This window comes from Pinus tabuliformis, chromosome 5_2 (assembly GCF_031772625.1).
Source record: "Pinus tabuliformis cultivar Carrire ecotype Pingquan chromosome 5_2, CPIR1, whole genome shotgun sequence".
Lineage (NCBI taxonomy): Eukaryota > Viridiplantae > Streptophyta > Pinopsida > Pinales > Pinaceae > Pinus > Pinus tabuliformis.
In genome coordinates this window covers 321,958,567-321,970,737 of record NC_142306.1, presented here as the reverse complement: position 1 = coordinate 321,970,737, position 12,171 = coordinate 321,958,567, and the positions used below count along the sequence as shown (strand labels likewise).

The 12,171-nt window shown below is 25.8% G+C and overlaps 1 long non-coding RNA gene across 1 annotated transcript; it reads left to right on the top strand.

Moving 5' to 3' along the window:
- Window positions 1-626: 626 nt before the first annotated feature.
- On the top strand, window positions 627-1,422 carry LOC149158801 (uncharacterized). Its single transcript, XR_016261496.1, has 3 exons — window positions 627-736; window positions 899-978; window positions 1,172-1,422. It is a non-coding gene; the product is annotated as an uncharacterized LOC149158801 (long non-coding RNA).
- The last annotated feature ends 10,749 nt before the right edge of the window (window positions 1,423-12,171 follow it).

Sequence of the window (12,171 nt, the reverse complement as noted above, 5' to 3'; positions counted from 1 at the left end):
ATTTAGTTCTCCATCTTACAGACATATGAGATGGTTATCTGTACATTTTTAACATGCTGTTCCAGAGGTCACAGTATTGTAACTTGGCTCTGATACCAATTTGTCACGACCCTTCCACAATACATAAAAGTAAATTTTTTTTTATGGTAAACTTATGATACCCTTACATAAACCCCTTTAACGTAACTACTGTCGCACATAAAATATCATTACGTATAGCCATTCGGAATTGATACAATTTGAACATGTTTTATTTCTTGACAAACTATATAGTTAATTGGTTCACGGTTCGGCTCGTTTGCATGGTTTACATGTGTATTTATTCGGCAATCGGAATGTATGCATTGTTACGACCGGTAACTTTTCCGGCGATGAGTTGTTGGTGGCTTTTAAGTTTTCATGGCAGCTGTTTAATGCCCCAGCACAGGTGTCCTGGCTCACCTGCTTGGCCATGTGACTCGCCGTTCTTCGTACCCTCGGCCTTCACGCCTTTGGTTCCCGCTCCTTTCCTACGGTGGAGATCTAATGACTCAGATCTGAGGGCGGAGATCCGTCTAAGGGTTTGAGAGCTCTTCATAAACATTTGGAGTTTCTCTCGCGGCTCATTTGGTTCTGGAATGGCTTTCAGATTCTGCTTGTCTCTTTGCTCTTTGGACTCGTTTCCATTTCTCGCCTCCTCCAGGGCTTCATCAACAGCTCAGAGGATTTATGCTTAATTCCCGGAGTTACCATGCAGGTAATGTATCATTTTTTTTTAGAAATTAGATACAGTTTTCGCCATATGTTATTTCCTTCTTACGAGTTTCGCTATTAGTTCTGCATGTGTTTCTCACGAGTTTCACTGCTAGTTTTGCATGCATCTGTTAACAGTTTGTCTCTTGTCATTTGTCGTATGAAGGTAAGGATTATAGCGATGCAACCTCTCTGCTTGCGGATTGACGGGCCTTCAGCGTTTCGACCTTCTCCGCCGCGTGCCAGGTATGCAAATCGGTCGTAAGGTCCTGATGCGATGACTGGGGTTTTTCCTTGATGTGCCTGAGTCGGCTGTGATTCATACATGCTTGTTTTCTTCTCTTTTTCTTATGTTTACTGGCTTCCTGCTTTCTATAATCCAAGCGAGGATTCCCAGAATAGGATCCTCATGATTTTGCATGTGTTCTCGTATTCCCAGGTTTCGTGTTCCCGGCTTACCCTGTTGGGTTGTGAGGAACAGTCGGTTCCCTTGCGCGGGATATGCCTTAACCTTTTACAGCAATTGAGTTATTTGAAGGCAAACTTGTTTTTCTATGATTAGTCAACCAGATGCAATTGTTTATGTATAAATGATAAGGGCCACTGTTGAACTGGCCGCTGAATATGGACCCCTCTGTTCAAAGGGTGTTTTATTTATATTTTGATGAATATATTTCATTTGCACTTCCAGTTTCATCGTTTTATTAAAAGCTTGCTCTGTAATTTTCGATTCAATTCTGGTTTTCCTCGGATAGTTTTAATAGCATGCCGGTTGTGTTTCAATATGCACGACCCAATATTATTGGCTTACCATTCTGAATTGGTTAGATGTTTAATTTTGTCCTGTGGATTGTATGTAATCTCCGGTTTTCAAGCTACAGCAGTTTGCCATTGTCCTTAAGAAGGGTAGGAAAGTTATTATTTCCTTGCTGCTCGTTTTTGTTTAAATGCTCCTTTTAACTAATACGGAACTCTGTTCTTACCAGCATATGGGTTTTTACTGTTAACGAGATTATTTTATAATGGGAATGTTAAGGTCGTTACTGAGTATATGTGTTTACTTGGTTTGAATGTATGTATATACATGTAGATACTTCCGCTGTCGTGTCCACGACCACGGTTATAGTAGTTTATGCGGTTGCATTTTGTTGTCCATTGAATGGAATACTACGGAATCTAGATTTGGTTCGTATTCCTCTTGAATCTTTTCTTAAGTTAATCATTCTCGTAATATTTACCTCTTCGGTATCTTTTGGTTACATGTAATTGTTTCACAGTTTAAGCAAACTGTTTCGTAATATTTACCTCTTTCGGTATCTTTTGGTTACATGTAATTGTTTCACAGTTTAAGCAACCTGTTTCGTAATATTTACCTCTTTCGGTATCATTTGGTTATATGTAATTGTTTCACAGTTTTAAGCAAACTTTCTTGCTACCACAGACTCATATAGTTTCTAAACTCTAAACTATGTTCACACTGTACGTTTAGATGATTCGTCCAGCGGGTTTTCATATTACAGTTCTGATAACCCTGGCTGGCAGTCTAAAATAGCTCGAGGCCTTTTACATTCCTTCTTTTTAATAATGGATAAACTCAAGTTATTTAAAGATAACTTAATCATTCTATTAATGCACTAACTGTTCGGAAAACCTACACAGTACTTCTGATCTCCAACTCATTGTTTTATATTTTTTGTTGAAGCTACCATTAGCATATCAGGTTTTCCCTTTAACAGTTATCTAGCAATAAATCAGTAATATTTGCCTGAATCAGATATATTACAGCAACATAATATTGATGTGGGATTTTTATAATGTAATGGGTCTTCACTGCCAACTACTGTGATTTTAGCTAACAGTATTATCTACAATCACTGTTGAACTAATTTTCTTCAAAAACTGTTACGTACCTGGTTCGCCAGATTTGTATATATATGCTTCAGAAGTTCACCTGTCATCCATGTTTTGCTCTTGTCCACCCAACCACGAGACCCATCGCCAAGACTGGAATCTCCCCCCGAGCTATCTTGCAGGCCTACAGCCCTCAACAAGATACATGCAACTTGTGCCTGGTTATCTGGTCCTAACCAGACTTAACCAGTTTTTCTTGTTTTCTCTTTCTGTCTGTCTCTACAGCACAGAATTTTTGTCTCTACCCCCCTTTTCCCTTGGAAGTCTCTCCAGTTAGGGAGGGTAGTTTCATCCAGTTTTCATAACTGATTTCCTCTTCCAATCTTCCTTTTAGAGGTTGCCAGCATTTCAAGAAGTATATATTTCTTTTCAATATATATTTAACCCACAATAAAATAATATAATTAGAATTTAAAAAAAAAAAAAAAAACAGTCTTTCAATTCTATCTTTTACTACAGTAAAATTCCAATATTTACATTTCCCGGGATCATCACATCCACACACAAAAGCATTTGACCCATTATCATTGGTTTAGGTCGGACTCATCTAAGTCCACATTGTAAAAGCCATTCGCATTTTTTTAATGTTTTTTTTAAAGAATTATCATATATATAATAATGGCTAAAAGTTTATTAATGATTATTGGTTAGAATTTTCTAAATTAATATTAATTTTAGTTATAATTTTTTACAACTAAATAACCAGAACTAAACTACCTTATAACAATTATTAATGTATTATTTTCAATTTATTATTTATAATAAAACTTAAAAAATATTAACCAATATTTAATAACTCAAACTAACTTCTCAAATTAATTACATAACCTCAGATGATTTCACAATATCGTATGGATTTTCATTCAGTTATGAAAGTAAATTCAATATAGAATCTAGGATGAAAAGTTATGTATCATAAGAACATGGAATGAATGTTGCTATAAACATTAATCACAGTGTAAATTATTTATAATAATATGGAATCAGTGTTGCTTTTAATATTAATTACAGATTAAATGGATAAAAAGTTATTTTATCATAATAACGGAATGAATGTTGCTTTAAACAATAATCACATCTATAAATTATTTATAACAATAATATAGAATCAATGTTGCTTTTAAATGTAAATTATTTATAATAATCACATGGAACCAAATTTGCCTTCAACATTAATCACATGTTTTTACAATCCGAATTTTCTAAAAACCTATAAATAAATAAAAAAACAAAACATTATTTTATTATTTATTTAGTATTCCACACACAAAACCATTTGACCCATTATCATTGTTTTAGGCCTGACTCATCTAAGTCCACATTGTAAAAGCCATTCGCATTTGTTTAGTTTTTTTTAAAGAATTATCATATATATAATAATGGCTAAAAGTTTATTAATAATTATTGGTTAGAATTTTCTAAATTATTATTAATTTTAGTTATAATTTTTTACAACTAAATAACCACAACTAAACTACCTTATAACCATTATTAATGTATTATTTATAATAAAACTTAAAAAATATTAACCAATATTTAATAACTCAAACTAACTTCTCAAATTAATTACAAAACATCGGATGATTTCACAATATCGTATGGATTTTCATTCAGTTATGAAAGTAAATTCAATATAGAATCTAGGATGAAAAGTTATGTATCATAATAACATGGAATGAATGTTGCTATAAACATTGATCACAGTATAAATTATTTATAACAATATGGAACTAGTGTTGCTTTTAATATTAATTACAGATTAAATGGATAAAAAGTTATTTTATCATAATAACATAATGAATGTTGCTTTAAACAGTAATCACATATATAAATTATTTATAACAATAATATAGAATCAATGTTGCTTTTAAATGTAAATTATTTATAATAATCACATGGAACCAAATTTCCCTTCAACATTAATCACATGTTTTTACAACCCGAATTTTCTAAAAACCTATAAATAAATTAAAAAACAAAACATTATTTTATTATTTATTTAGTATTCAACACACAAAAGCATTGGACCCATTATCATTGGTTTAGGCCGGACTCATCTAAGTCCACATTGTAAAAGCCATTCGCATTTGTTTAATGTTTTTTTAAAGAATTATCATATATATAATAATGGCTAAAAGTTTATTAATGATTATTGGTTAGAATTTTCTAAATTAATATTAATTTTAGTTATAATTTTTTACAACTAAATAACCAGAACTAAACTACCTTATAACAATTATTAATGTATTATTTTCAATTTATTATTTATAATAAAACTTAAAAAATATTAACCAATATTTTAATAACTCAGACTAACTTCTCAAATTAATTACATAACCTCAAATGATTTCACAATATCCTATGGATTTTCATTCAGTTATGAAAGTAAATTCAATATAGAATATAGGATGAAAAGTTATTTATCATAATAACATGGAATGAATGTTGCTATAAACATTAATCATATTGTAAATTATTTATAACAATATGGAATCAGTGTTGCTTTTAATATTAATTACAGATTAAATGGATAAAAAATTATTTTATCATAATAACGGAATAAATGTTGCTTTAAACAGTAATCACATATATAAATTATTTATAACAATAATACAGAACCAATGTTGCTTTTAAATGTAAATTATTTATAATAATCACATGGAACCAAATTTCCCTTCAACATTAATCACATGTTTTTACAACCCAAATTTTCTAAAAACCTATAAATAAATAAAAAAACAAAACATTATTTTATTATTTATTTAGTATTCCACACACAAAAGCATTTGACCCATTATCATTGGTTCAGGCCGAACTCATCTAAGTCCACATTGTAAAAGCCATTCGCATTTGTCTAATGTTTTTTTTAAAGAATTATCATATATATAATAATGGCTAAAAGTTTATTAATGATTATTGGTTAGAATTTTCTAAATTAATATTAATTTTAGTTATAATTTTTTACAACTAAATAACCAGAACTAAACTACCTTATAACAATTATTAATGTATTATTTTCAATTTATTATTTATAATAAAACTTAAAAAATATTAACCCATATTTAATAACTCAGACTAACTTCTCAAATTAATTACATAACCTCAGATGATTTCACAATATCATATAGATTTTCATTCAGTTATGAAAGTAAATTCAATATAGAATCTAGGATGAAAAGTTATGTATCATAATAACATGGAATGAATGTTGCTATAAACATTAATCACAGTGTAAATTATTTATAACAATATGGAATCAGTGTTGCTTTTAATATTAATTACAGATTAAATGGATAAAAAGTTATTTTATCATAATAACGGAATGAATGTTGCTTTAAACAGTAATCACATATATAAATTATTTATAACAATAATATAGAACCAATGTTGCTTTTAAATGTAAATTATTTATAATAATCACATGGAACCAAATTTGCCTTCAACATTAATCACATGTTTTTACAACCCGAATTTTCTAAAAACCTATAAATAAATAAAAAAACAAAACATTATTTTATTATTTATTTAGTATTCCACACACAAAAGCATTTGACCCATTATCATTGGTTCAGGCCGGACTCATCTAAGTCCGCATTGTAAAAGCCATTCGCATTTGTTGCATTTGTTTAATGTTTTTTTTAAAGAATTATCATATATATAATAATGGCTAAAAGTTTATTAATGATTATTGGTTAGAATTTTCTAAATTGATATTAATTTTAGTTATAATTTTTTACAACTAAATAACCAGAACTAAACTACCTTATAACAATTATTAATGTATTATTTTCAATTTATTATTTATAATAAAACTTAAAAAATATTAACAAATATTTAATAACTCAAACTAACGTCTCAAATTAATTACATAACCTCAGATGATTTCACAATATCGTATGGATTTTCATTAAGTTATGAAAGTAAATTCAATATAGAATCTAGGATGAAAAGTTATGTATCATAATAACATGGAATGAATGTTGCTATAAACATTAATCACAGTGTAAATTGTTTATAACAATATGGAATCAGTGTTGCTTTTAATATTAATTACAGATTAAATGGATAAAAAGTTATTTTATCATAATAACAGAATGAATGTTGCTTTAAACAGTAATCACATATATAAATTATTTATAACAATAATATAGAATCAATGTTGCTTTTAAATGTAAATTATTTATAATAATCACATGGAACCAAATTTGCCTTCAACATTAATCACATGTTTTTACAACCCGAATTTTCTAAAAACCTATAAAAAAAATAAAAAAATAAAACATTATTTTATTATTTATTTAGTATTCCACACACAAAAGCATTTAACCCATTATCATTGGTTTAGGTTGGACTCATCTAAGTCCACATTGTAAAAGCCATTCGCATTTGTTTAATGTTTTTTTAAAGAATTATCATATATATAATAATGGCTAAAAGTTTATTAATGATTATTGGTTAGAATTTTCTAAATTGATATTAATTTTAGTTCTAATTTTTTACAACTAAATAACTAGAACTAAACTACCTTATAACAATTATTAATGTATTATTTTCAATTTATTATTTATAATAAAACTTAAAAAATATTAACCAATATTTAATTACTCAGACTAACTTCTCAAATTAATTACATAACCTCAGATGATTTCACAATATCATATCCATTTTCATTCAGTTATGAAAGTAAATTCAATATAGAATCTACGATGAAAAGTTATGTATCATAATAACATGGAATGAAATTAAATGGAAAATTTTAGGGGCTAATGTTCGCCCAGTGGGCTAATTTTCAATGATTTTTCCACAAAAAAGATTCGCCAATTTCCAATTTTATAAAAGACGATTCGCCCAAATTTTAGAATATAAAATTATTTTACCTTAAAAATCGCCAAGATTATAGAGAGACTATATATAAAATAATTATAAATTTGATTAATTTTACAAATATATCAATAAACATTTATAATTTGCATATTAGGGATTAGTGAGATTCGCCAATGTTTTAAACTTCAAGAAAATTTTCCATCCTTAAAATTTTCCTTGGAACTTCAATGAATGTTGCTATAAACATTAATCACAGTGTAAATTTTTTATAACAATATGGAATCAGTGTTGCTTTTAATATTAATTACAGATTAAATGGATAAAAAGTTATTTTATCATAATAACCGAATGAATATTGCTTTAAACAGTAATCACATATATAAATTATTTATAACAATAATATAGAATCAATGTTGCTTTTAAATGTAAATTATTTATAATAATCACATGGAACCAAATTTGCCTTCAACATTAATCACATGTTTTTACAACCCAAAGTTTCTAAAAACCTATAAATAAATAAAAAACAAAACATTATTTTATTATTTATTTAGTATTCCACACACAAAAGCATTTGACCCATTATCATTGGTTTAGGCCCGACTCATCTAAGTCCACATTGTAAAAACCATTAGCATTTGTTTAATGTTTTTTTAAAGAATTATTATATATATAATAATGGCTAAAAGTTTATTAATGATTATTGGTTAGAATTTTCTAAATTAATATTAATTTTAGTTATAATTTTTTACAACTAAATAACCAAAACTAAACTACCTTATAACAATTATTAATGTATTATTTTCAATATATTATTTATAATAAAACTTAAAAAGTATTAACCAATATTTAATAACTCAAACTAACGTCTCAAATTAATTACATAACCTCATATGATTTCACAATATCTTATGGATTTTCACTCAATTATGAAAGTAAATTCAATATAGAATCTAGGATGAAAAGTTATGTATCATAATAACATGGAATGAATGTTGCTATAAACATTAATCACAGTGTAAATTATTTATAACAATATGGAATCAGTGTTGCTTTTAATATTAATTACAGATTAAATGGATAAAAAGTTATTTTATCATAATAACGGAAAGAATGTTGCTTTAAACAGTAATCACATCTATAAATTATTTATAACAATAATATAGAATCAATGTTGCTTTTAAATGTAAATTATTTATAATAATCACATGGAACCAAATTTGCCTTCAACATTAATCACATGTTTTTACAACCCGAATTTTATAAAAACCTATAAATAAATAAATAAACAAAACATTATTTTATTATTTATTTAGTATTCCACACACAAAAGCATTTGACCCATTATCATTGATTTAGGCCGGACTCATCTAAATCCACATTGTAAAAGCCATTCGCATTTGTTTAATGTTTTTTTTAAAGAATTATCATATATATAATAATGGCTAAAAGTTTATTAATGATTATTGGCTAGAATTTTCTAAATTGATATTAATTTTAGTTATAATTTTTACAACTAAATAACCAGAACTAAACTACCTTATAACAATTATTAATGTATTATTTTCAATTTATTATTTATAATAAAACTTAAAAAATATTAACCAATATTTAATAACTCAAACTAACTTCTCAAATTAATTACATAATCTCAGATGATTTCACAATATCGTATGGATTTTCATTCAGTTATGAAAGTAAATTCAATATAGAATCTAGGATGAAAAGTTATGTATCATAATAACATGGAATGAATGTTGCTATAAACATTAATCACAGTGTAAATTATTTATAACAATATGGAATCAGTGTTGCTTTTAATATTAATTACAGATTAAATGGATAAAAAGTTATTTTATCATAATAACGGAATTAATGTTGCTTTAAAGAGTAATCACATCTATAAATTATTTATAACAATAATATAGAATCAATGTTGCTTTTAAATGTAAATTATTTATAATAATCACATGGAACCAAATTTGCCTTCAACATTAATCACATGTTTTTACAACCCGAATTTTCTAAAAACCTATAAATAAATAAAAAAACAAAACATTATTTTATTATTTATTTAGTATTCCACACACAAAAGCATTTGACCCATTGTCATTGGTTTAGGCCGGACTCATCTAAGTCCACATTGTAAAAGTCATTCGCATTTGTTTAATGTTTTTTTAAAAGAATTATCATATATATAATAATGGCTAAAAGTTTATTAATGATTATTGGTTAGAATTTTCTAAATTAATATTAATTTTAGTTATAATTTTTTACAACTAAATAACCAGAACTAAACTACCTTAAAACAATTATTAATGTATTATTTTCAATTTAATATTTATAATGAAACTTAAAAAATATTAACCAATATTTAATAACTCAAACTAACTTCTCAAATTAATTACATAACCTCAGATGATTTCACAATATCGTACGGATTTTTGTTCAGTTATGAAAGTAAATTCAATATAGAATCTAAGATGAAAAGTTATGTATCATAATAACATGGAATGAATGTTGCTATAAACATTAACCAGTGTTGCTTTTAATATTAATTGCAGATTAAATGGATAAAAAGTTATTTTATCATAATAACGGAATGAATGTTGCTTTAAACAGTAATCACATATATAACTTATTTATAACAATAATATAGAATAATGTTGCTTTTAAATGTAAATTATTTATAATAGTCACATGGAACCAAATTTGCCTTCAACATTAATCACATGTTTTTACAACCCGAATTTTCTAAAAACCTATAAATAAATAAAATAACAAAACATTATTTTATTATTTATTTAGTATTCCACACACAAAAGCATTTGACCCATTATCATTGGTTTAGGCCGGACTCATCTAAGTCCACATTGTAAAAGCCATTCGCATTTGTTTAATGTTTTTTTTAAAGAATTATCATATATATAATAATGGTTAAAAGTTTATTAATGATTATTGGTTAGAATTTTCTAAATTAATATTAATTTTAGTTATAACTTTTTACAACTAAATAACCAGAACTAAACTACCTTATAACAATTATTAATGTATTATTTTCAATTTATTATTTATAATAAAACTTAAAAAATATTAACCAATATTTAATAACTCAAACTAACTTCTCAAATTAATTACATAACCTCAAATTAATTACATAACCTCAGATGATTTCACAATATTGTATGCATTTTTATTCAGTTATGAAAGTAAATTCAATATAGAATTTAGGATGAAAAGTTATGTATCATAATAACATGGAATGAATGTTGCTATAAACATTAATCACAGTGTAAATTGTTTATAACAATATGGAATCAGTGTTGCTTTTAATATTAATTACACATTAAATGGATAAAAAGTTATTTTATCATAATAACGGAATGAATGTGGCTTTAAACAGTAATCACATATAAATTATTTATAACAATAATATAGAATCAATGTTGCTTTTAAATATAAATTATTTATAATAATCACATGGAACCAAATTTGCCTTCAACATTAATCACATGTTTTTACAACCCGAATTTTATAAAAACCTATAAATAAATAAAAAAAACAAAAGATTATTTTATTATTTATTTAGTATTCCACACACAAAAGCATTTGACCCATTATCATTGGTTTAGGCCGAACTCATCTAAGTCCACATTGTAAAAGCCATTCGCATTTGTTTAATGTTTTTTTTTAAGAATTATCATATATATAATAATGTCTAAAAGTTTATTAATGATTATTGATTAGAATTTTCTAAATTAATATTAATTTTAGTTATAATTTTTTACAACTAAATAACTACAACTAAACTACCTTATAACAATTATTAATGTATTATTTTCAATTTATTTTTTATAATAAAACTTAAAAAATATTAACCAATATTTAATAACTCAAACTAACTTCTCAAATTAATTACATAACCTTAGATGATTTCACAATATCGTATGGATTTTCATTTAGTTATGAAAGTAAATTCAATATAGAATCTAGGATGAAAAGTTATGTATCATAATAACATGGAATGAATGTTGCTATAAACATTAATCACAGTGTAAATTATTTATAACAATATGGAATGAGTTATTTATAACATTATGGAATGAGTGTTGCTTTTAATATTAATTACAAATTAAATGGATAAAAAGTTATTTTATCATAATAACGGAATGAATGTTGCTTTAAACAATAATCACATCTATAAATTATTTATAACAATAATATAGAATCAATGTTGCTTTTAAATGTAAATTATTTATAATAATCACATGGAACCAAATTTGCCTTCAACATTAATCACATGTTTTTACAACCCGAATTTTCTAAAAACCTATAAATAAATAAATAAAACAAAACATTATTTTATTATTTATTTAGTATTCCACACACAAAAGCATTTGACCCATTATCATTGGTTTAGGCCCGACTCATCTAAGTCCACAATGTAAAAGCCATTCACATTTGTTTAATGTTTTTTTTTTAAATTATCATATATATAATAATGGCTAAAAGTTTATTGATGATTATTGGTTAGAATTTTCTAAATTAATATTAATTTTAGTTATAATTTTTTACAACTAAATAACCAGAACTAAACTACCTTATAACAATTATTAATGTATTATTTTCAATTTAATATTTATAATAAAACTTAAAAAATTTTAACCAATATTTAATAACTCAAACTAACTTCTCAAATTAATT